The 15,409-nt window shown below is 39.9% G+C and overlaps 1 protein-coding gene across 7 annotated transcripts in view; it reads right to left on the bottom strand.

The window, feature by feature from the left end:
* Nucleotides 1-15,409, bottom strand: part of LOC131440221 (atlastin) — a 53,187-nt gene that overhangs the window by 29,741 nt on the left and 8,037 nt on the right. The window contains exon 1 of one of the 7 annotated variants that reach the window (XM_058611306.1): nucleotides 14,253-14,515. The exons of 2 other annotated variants lie outside the window; for them this stretch is intronic. The gene's annotated coding sequence lies outside the window, so the exon portion shown is untranslated. Of the gene's footprint in view, nucleotides 1-13,469; nucleotides 13,612-13,678; nucleotides 13,766-13,869; nucleotides 14,138-14,252; nucleotides 14,516-15,409 lie in introns of those variants that run through there. 4 more of the 7 variants (XM_058611310.1, XM_058611308.1, XM_058611309.1 and 1 more) reach the window with 4 other exon arrangements.

Here is a 15,409-nt window from a genome sequence, read left to right as displayed (position 1 = left end):
TGATGACGTTTGTGAGCATCTCAGTTTTGTAACAGTTGATGCAGGTAATTGGCCGACTTTTGCGAAGTCTGGAAGAGAGAAGGTTTTGGACATAACTCTCTACTCCGACAGAACATGAATTGGAAAATTGATTCGTCTTCGATGTATATCAGTATATCTTTTTTGACCGTTTGAATATCGTAATCCCAATTCTACTAAGAGGACTTGATAACTAGTGCACTTCGAATTAACTTCAGCATTAAGAAAGCTCAGCTTGCATGACTTTCGACCTTGCGTGTTCTTTTTTTGAAAAAAAAAAACATAGGAACTCAAACCCAGACATATTCATTGGATTTATACAACTATTGTTAGACCAATTTTAGTACATGGATGCCTTGTATGATGGCAGAAAATAAAAGCTCAATCAACACTAAATCATCTTCAAAGGATGGCGATGACACTCACGACTACTCCTACTACTGCTCTAGAGACGCAACTGTGCATCAAATTATGTATGCGTTCTGCATACATGTGTACCTAAAACAAGAAGCATTATCTTGTGTGTACCGTCTTAAGGTTACAGGGCTGAGGAATCTGTTTGTTTGGCGCGACAACTTTATGAGCACATAGTTTATTATACGGACGGTTATCTGTTGGATGCCCGAGCTGGTGCTGGTGTCTACTGTCGTGAAATGAGACAAGATCAGTCTTATTCGCTTAGGTAGCTTTAAAGGCACTCAGTTCGAATGGTTCACGGTCGAACCTAGCGATCGCATGTCGAACTCAAATCGAATATCTCTGAATTCGTTACTCCATAATCAGCTTCACCACTCTTAGCTAGTTGGATAAAGCACAAGCTTGAAAAATGAGTAAAATTTGAAAAGCTCATCATCACCGTTGTGATCCTAAGAATTTTTACTCACAAAGCAAAAATACTGACATGTTTTTTCGTTGATTCCTCGGATATTGTATATCAGAAGACACATTCACCCCATTCAATACGGAGGAACGCGAGTGAAAATAAAACTTTGTGTTTCGGTGTTGTGACCTGTTATTCTTTGGTCACAATATAATTCTTTTGGTCACTGAGTCCAGCTTGTATATATTTTTCAAATATTGTATATTTTTGTTTATTTCATTGTCAGTAAATGTCTGAGTAGAAGTTAAACGTCAATCGCGTTCATACTCCGTGTTTACATGTTTGAGTCACGTTTAAGTTCTGCTCAACAGTAAAGGTTGGTGTCAAAAGTAGAGTCTTGTTTAATTATTTATTCTATTTATCTATTTATTTATTTATTTATCAACATATTTATTTATTTATTTATTTATTTATTCAAAATTTATTTATTTCCATTTATTTACTACATATTCATTATTAAATTATATATTATATTCAAAAGTATTTATTTATTTATATTCATCAATTTATGTATATATCTTTGTTATTGTTCAATTCATATATCAAATCCTATCACATATTAAATAATATTTAAGAAAAGGAAACAAGTATAGTAGGTACAAATATTAGTCAAGACACCAACCAGAAAACGATAATACATTGTAAACGTCATCTGTCTACACACTGTCATCGTCGTCATCATCGTCATCATCGCAGCATAAAATGCGGGGTGGCATGCTTTGAAGGCGGCGGTGGGATTGGGATGGAAAATGGACAGCAAGCCGATAAAACCGCGGGAAAACCCTTGAGCGGGAGCTTATATTATTCTGATCCGGACGAGTGAAGGTCGCAGCCGAGAGTCACACGCCAAAAGTGACAACGCGTTTCAGTTCGAAAAGTTTAAACTTGATCCAAAGGGATCACAATCCGTTTCGTGATAGAAATATTTTTCTAAGTGGATCCAAAGGGATCAGTATTTCGTGCCGAAGGTGCCCCACGAACATTTGATACGGGAAAAGTGCGACAGACAAAGTTGACCGGTTGAATTTGTTTGCCTTTAACCCGACGTGTGTGGCTTTGCGGTGAAACGAAAAATAGTGCGCGCAGTATCACTCTCCGGAACATAGGCCTTCGCTACAAACAGGCCGAGTTGCTGATTTCTTTGGAATTGCTGTCCCATCGCCCCGAAGTCAGTGCCGTCCCGCTCGTCGTCGCCAGGAACCAAGTCGACCAACGATCATCACGGCCGCAACGGAGTGTTGAGAAGAAGTTATCGACGAATAAACTTGCGCAAGTAGTAAAAAGTTTAATATTCAATTTTTTTTTTATTACAAAATATAGTGCCTAAGATTAAAATTGTGCGGTCTTTTTATATGCAAGCTGTGTCGTCCATTTTGTTTTTGTATGTAACTTGTTTCCGCCGCAAACGATTCGCTCAGTGACCACAGGTGGGAAGAAAAGTCCGCCCCAAAAAATAGTGAAGTGATGATTCTCCAGGAGACCAACAAGGTAAACGACCCTGAACTGGTGGTCCGGTGCCGAAAAGCAGCCACCAGTAGTGTATAGACAAAAACATAAACGTAACAGTGTTTGAATGACATATAACATGCCGCCGAGAAAAAAATAGCAGCAAACTTTACTCGCATACACACCTCGGTGGGCTCAAGTTCAAAATCGCTGAAAATAGAATTTGTTTGCAGGTACTGACCTATCATTGCGATTGCGAAATCAGTATGCAGCAGCTGTAAGTAGAATAAATAAAGGCCGCTCGAGAAAATTAAAATGGAACAAGTGACAGATCGACCTTTTAAAGCGAAAATGTAACCGAACTGAACGTCTTTAAATTCCTCAGCGAACAGAACTTTGTGTTTTATTATATAACTGTAGTTATTTTGAAAGAAGCCGAATCCTGATTTTTGTTGCATTGATTAATGTTTAGATTGTTTATTTTTTTACAGTTTGGTTGATCTTTGCTGCATTCTTTGGACGGAATAGAAGCCAGGAACGTTTGTGTTTATGAGGCAGCGAGCAAAACATCATTGATAAAACGTCTGGCGGTTTGTTATTTGTTTCAAAACATTTGAAACAACACTGCATTCATTCATCTAGTGGTGTGATGCTGGCTTGCTCGTCTTACGCACATATTCATAAATATTATTGTAAAATTCATTTAAAAAAATCGATTAGTTCTGAATAAAAACAAAGTTTGTTCAACCACAAACGTACATAACCTACAAATTGGAACAGTATTGAGCAAAATTTACAAGATGTTTTCACTGTTGAAATTAGATCCAAACGAAATTCAATTGAAATCTATGAGAGTCCTTCCGTTTGAACCTAAGTTTGTGAAAATCAATTTTGTCATCTCTGGGAAACGATAATGAGCTCCGTTTTTAAGTTTTGATTACTATTCTCGGTACTTCCGGAACTGGGAACCGGAATAACCGAATTCATATTTTTTGGCCATCAACTAACGAGGCATGCACAGTGTAAGAATTACAGAACTAATTCTAAAAATTCTATTCGTTTTCATCAAGTTTTGGAATTAATTCGTAGGCTTCTTCGAAAAGTTTCGTGAATGCGATTTGCGACGCGACCACACGCGCTTGTGAGCATCGCATCAAAACGCTTTGCTTCGCTTTGCATTGATGTTGATGTCAGAGTAAACGCGGAACGCGATGCGAAGCGAAGCGATTCAATGCAATGTACCTTTATCGCATCGCATTAACTCTGACAGGTTTGCTTTGATCAAATGTAACTAGCTCACACGTGCATCCAGACGCTTTGCGTGACGCTTTCACTCTGACAGCAACCTCAGAGTGCAAGCATCACGCGAAGCGTCAAGACGCGCGTACGAGCTTGTTCCATATGATCAAAGCAAATCTGTCAGAGTGGATGCAGCGATGCCAGAAGTTAGTAGTGCAATTTCCGTAGAACGATTTTTCTCGGAAACTCTCCCTGTGAAAAGCTTTTTTTTTTGCTCGCCAGACAAGACTAGTTCCCGTAGTTCTCCGTTGATAAATTCAAATTTCGTAGATTTATGTAGCAAACATCCAATTTCCGTAGAGTAGGCCCGTAGCATATCTTCGAATCCGCAGATCTACGGAAATTCCCGTAGATCTGACATCGCTGAGTGGATGCGATGCGTTAACAGTACATCGCTTTGCTCAGTGTTCCGCGCTCACTCTGAAAGCCGCTTCAGGGTATCATCACAGTACTGTTATTCAAAGTATTGTCCATCGTTGTCCACTACTTTTGCCATCTTTCTGGTGAAGCTTAGATTTGATGAATGAATCGATCTAATTTCTAGTCATTCCGTAGATTCCGAAGCGGCTCCGACAAACCATGTGTCATGCATCGGAGCAAATACATGGTAATTGCTTGAAGCAATGCCCGGTGAATATGGCGGGGAAGGGACAGAACTTCCCATTTCTGCGTTTCCAAATAAATTTGTACGACTTTCGAAACGTGGGATCTCGCAGGCCCGTGCGCTGGGAGGGTTATTTGGAGGTTTAAATCCCCCCACCCCATGAGAGAATTTTCAACATTAAGTTCCATGAATAATAGAGTACTTCCCCACTTTTTGAGAACCCCCTCCCCTTTTGAATTGTACCTTGAACCCTCCCTTGAAACCTTCCTTGTAACCAACCCCCCCCCCCCCCTTGAATGATTCCTGCGCACGGGCCTGGGCTCTCGGATTGGATGAAACGGTCAAAGCAAAAGATTGAAATATCATTGATAATTAAGGATTTTGATTAAACGTGATGTAAAATGCAAATAGATATATCATTTTTCAGATATAATACTTGAAAATCCAAATTGAAATTTAGTAATGGAACAAAACCTTGGCATATGGAATTACGCTGCTTTAATACGCACTCCAAAGACACCATCAAAAAAGTAACGAAATTAGTCCTATGCGCTATACACAAATCGTTACCCTTTAGGAACGAAAACCTATAATTGAAAATGTTTTCCTCAATAACTTTGAAGTTTGTGTATAGAAGAATAAAATTTTTTGTACAGAAACCATCGATTCGAACATTTGCCTAATTCGAGTAAAGATTCCCAAAAAATCGCTAATCATCCAGGTTTTTAGAAATCGACAGTTGGGGGTTGTTCCTATGCCATAAATTGATAAAACACTCTCTTTCCATATTTGAAAGCACATTGAATCCTCATCCACCAGTTTTTAAGTACTACAAGGTACAATTAAAAAGTTCCAAGACTTTTCAAACAGCGCGACTCCTAGTGTCGCCATCTGTCTAAAATTTTGTATCCTCTTCTGGTCCTCATGTGCATTGCGGATGGGAGCATTAAATTATATTTTTAGAGTTTGGATACCGGATATTAAATAATGAGCGATTTTGTCCACAGCACAATAAACACCAATTCACCGTAAATGCTTGCTGGACAATGACAGCCAGAAGATCTTTTCATATCGCATTGCCGTAGCCAATACGCTGCGCTCTGAATTAGAGCACTTTGCCTTGTGAACCGAAATTGCGTGTATTCATATCCATCTCATATACACCGAATTTCCCAAATTTCAAGTATCTCTGTGTTAGTGTATTTTCCGTGCACATGAGCTACTGCCCAGATTCAAGAAGAGAACTCAGCTCTGCGATTTGTTTGCTGTATCAGTTGCAACGTCAAAAAGCTTTTATTGATGAAGTTATTGACAGACTTACTCGACATGTAGAGCGCCTAATTCTTCTACTGTATCGATGATATGAAATACGTTTATTAAAAACAACACAAGGGAATACCCATTCCTCTGTCTTTAGTTTTCACTTACAACGAACTGTTACATCTGATATCATACTGCATAAGCAATGCACAACCTGTGAGTTTTGTCACGAGATGCCTCTGCAAAGAGTCAACATTAAGGTGACCATGGAAGCGAGCCACACCATCCGCTATTTTGCCCTACCTTAGATGTAAACAAACCATAAAACACATTTTTTCTACGCGTAGGGGTAAATATGTTGCATACAATTGCTACTGCAATTTGGTGACATAATCACTCATCGTATTGATATATGTTTACGATAAACTATCAACTCTGAAGAATGATTTGTGCAAAACTTTTTCGGAACTTCATTAGAAGGTTTCTTCTTAGAATGTTCTTATTTTTCACTCACCTCAAGATTTCAACTGCTGTTTATAGCTCTATGACATAAGTAAGCTTTATGAAACATTTTTGAGTTGTTCTTCACCGGTAAACTTATCCTCTGATCTAAACAGTTTATTATAAAACCTTTGAATAACTCACAGTTCTGGTTTTGAAAATTTTCCAAAAATCCACGATTAAAAGTTTGCCGGCCTGCTTTAGTATTGGTAATGCCACCCTTTTATACTGGCAGTGATGCCAGTATAATGAGAGAAAGAAAAACCTTGCAATGCACTTAAAATGGCATTATTTTCAATTAGTCGCACATTGATATAGTTAAAATTACGGACCAAAACTACTTTCGTACGTCACCATCTAAAATTTCAATATATTTTTAAAGAAAACTATAACATTTCACTTATTTCCATTTCAAACATTGCTTCCCCTCCAAGTTATTCGCAACCCTGTTGTCTTATTTACCGTCGCTATGGAATGCAAAAAATAAACAAACAGTTCAAGTATTGCAATGTTTTCAAAATGTCTCGTCCATCTATCAATAGATCAATCAATAGAAAAATAGATGGAATACGTTGATAGAGTGTGTTTTGGGTAGTGAGTATGTGCGGGACTCATCAGTTCAAACAGTGGAAGAACTGCCAGAAGTGCCGGTTCAAAACAATACCACGGAATTTAGAAACTGTACTGGATCCAATAATTTGGTATCAATAGGTAAAGTTCTAAAATATTTTCGTCAATATATGAAATTATATCATCAAATTTGCATGATAAATCTTTTCAGATCTTTGTTTGGCTGCTCGGCCATCCATGGAAGTTGACCATCAATGTCAACTTCCCTCTCTGAGCAGCCTAGATAGCCGTGTAGTGTCGGTAGCGGTTTCCCAACTGGCTAAGAATAACGCTACGGTCCACCTGTACCGGTGGTATAAGTCCACCAAACAGGTAAGCCGTGTGGCATCCGGCGGAATTATTTTTTTTACCAAGAATTGATCCACTGGTTTCCTGTTCCATGTCGTAAAAGGCCACAAAAATAGGAACTACTAAGCCAAGGTGTATTTCCGTGCCGATGGCTGAATGGCTGCAGGAGGTTAAATAATGCAGTCGTGAACGGAATATTTTGGGGTGCTCCCTTACTGTGTTAAGCGAAGCTCTGGCACAGTGGACGACTTTTTTCTTCGCAACTCGTGGGATTTAAATGATAATAACATTTAAAAAAATCCTTACATGGTTCGCTATAGGCGATTATAAGCCAATATATTTGGTTTCTTGTAGTTGTACGGTTGGTGCTGGAGGTGGAATGTTCGTTACTCTAATTTATAATGGTTAGAGTGGCACAAATCAATCTTCAGCATAAACGTACAGCAACTATGAATCTATCCAGACTTCTTCAAGAAGGTAAAGCTTCTATAGCTTTGGTTCAAGAACCATATCTCCAAAAGGGAAACTTCTACGTTGGAAAATTGTTAAACCCAGTCTTTGTTGCCTTCAACAAGATCGGTATGACTAATCCACGTGAAATGCCTCGAGCATGCATACTTGCAAATAGTGCTCTCGATGTTTCTCTCATATCGGAGCTCACAACTCGGGATATTTGTGCTGTCACAGTTGGTATGACTATTGATGGCATAGATAGGAAATATGTCTATTGTTCGGCATATTTACCGCATAACCAACCTTCGCCAAGCGATGACTTCAAAAAGGTTGTATCATACTGCTGCAAGAGTGATATACCGCTTGTAATCGGCAGTGACATAAATGCTCACCATATCATTTGGGGCAGCACAGATATAAATTCGAGAGGCTCTGATATGATGGAATTCGTGAGCAGTACAAACCTGCACATAGTCAATGCAGGAAACCGCCCAACTTTTGCGAGATCTGGAAGAGAGGAGGTTTTGGACGTAACTCTCTGCTCTGATAGAATTGCGCATGAGTTGGTGAATTGGCTCGTCTCCGATGAGCTCGAACCTTCGTTGTCTGATCATAAGTACATATTCTTTGATCATTCAAACGTTAAATTTGATATTGTCACATATCGTAATCCCAAATCTACAAACTGGGACCTCTATGAAGAGGGCTTGGCGACTAGATTTTACGGGTACCAACCAACAATTGAAACCCCAATTGATTTGGAAAATGTTGTCGACGAGACAAATTCACTCATAGTTGCAGCATATGAAGAGGCTTGTCCACTTCGGATTGTGCGAGCTACTAGAGGAACTCCTTGGTGGAATGCTGAACTTGCTAGACTAAGGAAACTATGCAGAAGAGCTTGGAACCACCGACGCAGAGATGGGTCGGAGGCATTCGTGTTGGCTCGAAGGGCTTACAAAAATGCTCTTCGATCGTCTGAGCGAAGTGGTTGGAAAAGCCTCTGCACAAATGTCTCTAGTCTCAACGAGGCTAGCAGATTAAATAAGTTACTTTCGAAGTCTAAGGACTTTAATGTCAGTTTCTTAAGAACTTCAGATGGTGAACACTTGTCTGATGTAAGTGATGTACTTCACTGCCTTTTTAGCACTCACTTTCCAGGATGTATGGATCCATCACCGACAGCTCTTCCCGAGACTTTTTCAGGTAGTTACGATTCTTGGGCCCTTGCTCGAAGCGTTGTGACGATTGAATCGGTCAAATGGGCAGTTGAGAGTTTTGCTCCGTACAAATCTCCTGGAAAGGATGGAGTTTTCCCAGTGTTACTGCAGAAAGGGTATGAACATTTCAAACATGTTTTGAAGAAAATACTTACTTTTAGTCTTGCGACTGGATATATTCCAAGAGCCTGGCAGGAAATAATTGTCAAATTTATTCCCAAAGGCGGTCGCGACACTTATGAGGAAGCGAAGAGTTTCAGGCCTATCAGTCTTAACTCATTTCTTCTTAAAACAGTGGAACGCATAGTCGATCACTATATCAGGAATGTTAGTCTGGGCGTGCAACCGCTACATGGAATGCAACATGCTTACCAGCGTGGAAAGTCCACTACAACCCTGTTACATGATGTTGTGTACAACATTGAAAAAGCTTTCTCACAAAAGCAATCTTGCTTGGGAGTTTTCCTAGATATAGAAGGTGCCTTTGCTAACGTGTCTTTCAATTCAATTCTGGAAGCAGCCCGTGGTCATGGCATACCTTCAAGTATCACAAATTGGATACACGCAATGCTTAGCAATCGACTTCTTTGTTCATCGCTTCGGCAAGCAGAGATTAGAAAGCTGAGTGTCTGTGGGTGTCCTCAAGGTGGTGTACTATCCCCACTTTTATGGAACCTAGTCGCTGATGGTTTGTTAAGGAAACTTAATAACCTTGGATTTCCGACTTATGGTTTTGCCGACGATTATCATATATTGATGACCGGTATAAGCATTAACACTCTCTTTGATTTAATGCAGCAAGCCCTGCGATCTGTTGAACAATGGTGTTGTCAGGTTGGATTGTCTGTAAATCCGGGCAAAACATCAATGGTGCTTTTCACTCATCGTAGGATAATCACAGGAGCTCGTCCGTTACAGTTCTTCGGTTCAGAGGTCACTGTGGTCGATCAAGTTAAATACGTCGGGGTTATTCTTGACTCAAAACTGAATTGGTCTGCTCACATTGACTTCAGGATTAAGAGAGCTTGTATGGCTTTCGGCCAATGCAGACGAGCTTTTGGAAAATCATGGGGACTCAAACCCAGATATATTCATTGGATCTACACAACTATTGTTAGACCAATTTTAGCATATGGATGTCTTGTATGGTGGCAGAAAGGAGAAGTCGCGACAGTTCAGTCAAAGCTAAATCATCTCCAAAGGATGGTCCTAATGGCGATGACAGGAGCATTCACGACAACTCCTACTGCTGCTCTAGAGGCGCTACTGTGCATTAAACCACTACATGTGTTCCTAAAACAAGAAGCATTATCTTGTGCATACCGTCTTAAGGTTACAGGGCTTTGGAACAGTAACCCATTAGATTATGCTACCAGCCACACTCGCTTGTGGTCTCAAATGGTTACATGGGATGAGTATTTACTCGCTCCTAGTGACCTCATATGCAGTTTTCCTTTCAAAACATTCCATGTGAGCTATCCTCTTCGTGAGGAATGGTTGTCTGGTTGTCTGGAACGACAACTTGATGAACACATAGTTTGTTATACGGACGGTTCTCTGTTGAATGGTCGTGCTGGTGCTGGTGTCTACTGTCGTGAAATGAGGCTGGAGCAGTCTCATTCACTTGGTAGATACTGTACTGTGTTCCAAGCAGAAATCTACGCGATTCTGTGTGGAGTACAATCGGCACTTCAGCAGAGGATCTGTGGTAAACGAATTTATTTTTGTTCCGACAGTCAGGCAGCCTTAAAAGCACTCAGTTCGAATGACTCACGGTCGAATCTAGTGATCGCATGTCGAACTCAAATTGAAGACCTCAGCATTTCAAATGCTGTTTACTTCTTATGGGTACCCGGCCATTCTGGTATTACTGGAAATGAATGGGCTGATGAGTTGGCTAGAGCTGGTGCAACGAATGATTTCGTTGGTCCTGAACCAGCTTTACCACTTTCAACTAGTTGGATAAAGCACAAGATTCGTTCTTGGGCTGCATCCAAACATGCCAGCTACTGGCGCAGCTTGCAAACAAAGCTTGCGCTCAGACAAAAGCATTTCTACTAGATTTAAATCTGAAAATGTCAAAGTGTCTACTGCATTTCTCCAAGCAACATTGCAGTATTCTGGTCAGAGCTCTGACTGGACATTGCAAACTCAATTATCACATGGCTACTATTCAACGTGCTGAGTATTATTCGTGTGATTTGTGTGAATGCGATTATGGTACTTCATATCATCTGATATGTAACTGTCCCGCATTGACGCAGCTACGTATCCGGGTTTTTGGTTCTCCATACATGGTTGAGTCTGTGTATGCGGAGCTAAAATTGAAGGATATTCTCTCGTTTCTCACCCAATGTGGTAAGGAGCTATAGTCAGAAGGGTTCATCGTTCTTCCTGGAGTGAATGAATCCCTTCTGTATTCACCTTAAATAGGGTTTAGCGGATTGTTTGGCATCCTTTAGGGGGTGCCGAATTTACTTCTGCTCGTACATACTGCGAATCGTTCTGCATTCTTCCGGGAGTTCAGAATGGTGTCGCTTTTGTAAGATCTCTAAATTCTCTCGGGGGTTGGAGGTTTTATTAACAGCAGACTGTTCGGGACCTCGTAGAGGTTCAGAATTTACTTCTGCTTCCACTAAATGTGATCCTCAGCAGATTGTTCGGCATCCCTTAGGGGTGCAGAATTTACTTCTGCTTTTATGTGTTTTTGTGTCGTCAATTTTTCCCATCCTCCTAGTCCAACCCTCCTTTCAATTCTTTCCTCTTATATATCGGGAAAATGATGCTAAAAACAAATTGATGGCAAGGCACAAATCTCCAAATATCAAGGGGAACGTGCCATTTGAGCCAATTTGTTCTGATTCCTGATTCCTGAAAGTTCTAAAATATTTTCGTCAATATATGAAATTATATCATCAAATTTGCATGATAAATCTTTTCAGAGCAAATAGCCGATTTGTCATCAAGCCCTCTCATCAAGTGCCACTTGACTGTTCTCTGGGTGAGGTTGCTTTCCTATCCGAAAACGATGATGTTGTCGACAAAATGGAAAATGTAGAATTTGTTGGTTTGTATGTTTTGAATATGGGAGCTTCATATTCAAAAATTAAAATTAATATAAAAAGCCATTGTAACAGAGTTTGTTCTGATTTCGTGTTACTCTACTTAATCCATCAATGTAACAGCTTTCTTTTTACTTTGTAATGTAAGCAAAATGCCAAGAACCAAGCGAGGGCAAACAGTAAACTATCTTCTTTGGCACAATCATTATGTTCTTTTGGTAACATGATTTCAATTTGTTAAATTCAGAATGAACATGAAGATGAGATAAGTCCACTCTGTTCTGCTAGGTGATTTGAATAGTTTCAATGTTTACATTTTGTTCTTGCACCTGTATTCCTTTCAGCACACAAATATTATTATTTCATTCCTCTCTACTCACAAATACTATTACTATATGAAAAAGTATTGTTTCACCAATACTTTTACATTTATTTTCCTTGGCTTCTGTCCACGGTCACCTTAAGACTGCCACTTCGCAATTTGACCCTTGATTTCGGATTCATATTCAAAGCACCATGTTTCGTCACTTGTCACAATCGAATACAAAAATGTTGGTCCTTTTTGACCACTTTAATGATGTCTCTTGAATGTTGAATTCAGAAGACATTGAATGTTGTTGAATGAAAATTTCATACGACAACACTGGTAAATACACCATTGACGGATAAAAATTTCAGACAGCTGGCGACACTGGGAGCCGCGCTGTTCAAAAAGTCCTGGAACTTTTGAATTATACCTTGTATTTATCGTCGCAACGATAGCGCAAGTTCTTCTACTTAGCTAGCCGGCAAAAAGGTCCCTCAAATCTCATATGTCTTTATCGGACAAACGATAGAATGAGAAAGTATATCGATGGCCGAGGAATACGATAAAAGAAAAATTTCACGGATTGGAGAAAATTTGTTTGATCGCAAGTTTCGTCCATCAATTTTTTTCTTGTTGAACATTGAATTAAACCAAATTAATACCGATTTATGTCATAATGGCAACAAACCGAAGAAAACTATGTAAGCTACCTCTCTGCAGTGAGTCTACATTAGCCTACTGCCTCAGACATTGCTGCTATGGATAACATTAGATCACTTTTCACTCCTCAATGACGATCTTATTGCTACCACACTTAACAGCTTCTGCTGGTGATCTAACGTCATCACATTATTCCGGCATTGTTCCGGCGGCTAATCTCATCCAATTCAACTGAAACTCGGAATAGATTTTTTAGTTTAGATATTTTTTATTTATTTGCTCTGGGCCATCTGCATTTGCATAGCACCAGTAATTGTCCTACGCTCTCACAGTCCTTCACATGTGGTCATAAATCAGAACTCAATATTTCTCTGTACCACCCTTCTGCGAATGATTCGCAAAGTTTTGCGCCGTCTCACGCTGGCAGTGCGCTTATAACAAAGCGATGACGCCAGTACTTACGGCACACAGAAGCTAGCCAACCACGTTCAACACTTACATATCGATTCGCAACGTAAGGTAGAAGTACCAGTTTACTCACCAAATTCGACCAATTGAACCGATCTGATGAAACACGGATAGTGAGCTATACTTACAGGTGCAACCGGGTTAGTGAAACTTAAGATAATTGGTCCGTAAATGGAGAATGAAAAGAAAATTAATCTGTTCAGTGTTGAACGCCTAGTTCCATATTGGAGTCTTATACCAAGCCAGTGCTATTTTTAGTCATTCTCAATGGCAGTAAATTGCCGTTAAATGAATCTAAGCGGTTGTCTTACAGTTCCATACGGACGATCAGTTACCAAATCACCAATACTAATACTAATACTTTTCAGTACACCTTTCCACTTGTCGCTGTATTTCGATGAGCACTTCAATGGTCTTTTTTCGGAACAAGCTACCGGTTGCCGGGGAGGACTAATTAAGGCAGTCATTGAAAGTAATCATTCAATCACTTTTAAACCCCGTGAATGTTGGTTACAATTCACACAGAAATCCCGGCTACAGATAAGCTACCGTAAAAATTATTGGCCGGACCTCTCACCGTACCTTCTCGTACCGCTCTTATCATTTTCGTTCGATAAAGGTCCGTCACTAACTGGAGGAGATGTGGAATCAACAACAGAACACAACCAACAAGTCATTTGCATTTTGTACGATGCAATACAGTAATGGTTACTTTGTGACAACTTGAGTTGCTGTCGGACCGAACAAAGAAACCAGCTACGGGATCATCTTACAATTTTACAATCACCGATTTTTCCAGTTGGTAGGCAGATGCTCACTGCTTCTGCTTTCCGTTGAAGAAATATTATGTTTCATAAAGTTTTCCGGCTTCCATTGTTCCACGTTCACAAGTAGAATTAGACCGTTGATAAGATGTTGAATCTGTTCGTACCGAATCCCGCGCTTCTGTTACTCAAAGAGGCGTCTTCTTCTTTTTCACAGATGTCGTTGGTGCGCATGTACACTAATGGTAGGGCGAAAATTAGTACTTATTGGTTTTTTAAATGACACGATCATCTCACACTTCACAATAAATTTATTTTCTAACGATCGTTAACCGTTAAAACGAAGTGAAATAATAAATTGACCCGTTTGTATTCTGCTACACTGCACTCACCCCGGAATTGAAATTTCTGAATCACAAATGAAACTATTTTTATGCGAGCAACATCATCACATCGTCCACGAAATATATATTCCGCACACGCATCAAACTGCTTACGGTGAGTAAACCAAACCACAAACCAACCAGCCGTCCGAAAGGGGAACACAACCCGAACTACCGAGGATAGAGTCGGGGAACTTGTTGCTAATCGTAGCGGCACTACGGTAATCGAAAGGCATCATAACCAGACCGACCAGACTCAGCAATCTACTCGCACATGCGCTCGCACCCGTGAGCTCCATGCCAAAGAGCAAATTGTTAGACTTTTCTATTTCTTCCTTTCCTCGACACGTCGACGGTTAGATAGGGTAAAATGGACGGGGGAATAGATTTTTTTTCGATAATGTCAAACTCTCGATGGAGCGGAATGCAATCAATTTGGGTGCAAACCGGCTTTTCAACTAAGATCCGGAATGCCTATCGGCAAGATAAGAAAATTATTGTGCATGGGCGTGAATTAAAGAAGACATACTTATCTCGTCGATCGTTAAACCAAGTTTCAGAAACATAGACTGCAATCAAAGCTACAACACTCCCGCTTCGAAAGAATATGATTTTATTTTGATCTAAGCGTCTGATCCAGAGTTACGTGATCATGAGTGCAGTGTAATGACCATGCGAAACATGCCGTCAAAGAGGACAAAGTTTTATACCCTTACTTACTAGGGCTATTATACCGGTAGTCATTAGTATATCTCATTAGCAGGCCCGGCAGATGGGTGTATGGGTAGGTGGGTAGTTGTACCCACTCGGAATTCAAAAGAAGTTTTCCAATTTACCTCACACAATATGAGCGCGTTTTGTGCCAATTGCTGAAAGCATATATCAAATATATTATATATCAATATGGATCACTTTAACGAATTCAATATAAATCGAAAAAGACATCACAGTAACACCATCTCGTGACGGAAAAGGCTATTAGTTCAGTCATGATTAACAGTTTGCGTTTAGCGTGCAACCAGAAGTGAAATGTCAAAAATAATTGAGCATGATGCCTACATAGAGGTGTGAACATTTTCATATTTAAATTTGTTTTTTCCTGACGAAAGTAAATATCGCCTATAAATAATGCAGAATTACTCCTATCGTATTCACTGTCAAGAGTT

Source organism: Malaya genurostris, chromosome 1 (genome assembly GCF_030247185.1).
Source record: "Malaya genurostris strain Urasoe2022 chromosome 1, Malgen_1.1, whole genome shotgun sequence".
Classification (NCBI taxonomy): domain Eukaryota; kingdom Metazoa; phylum Arthropoda; class Insecta; order Diptera; family Culicidae; genus Malaya; species Malaya genurostris.
Note: the sequence above shows the minus strand (reverse complement) of the source record. Positions and strands in the feature narration are given on the sequence as shown.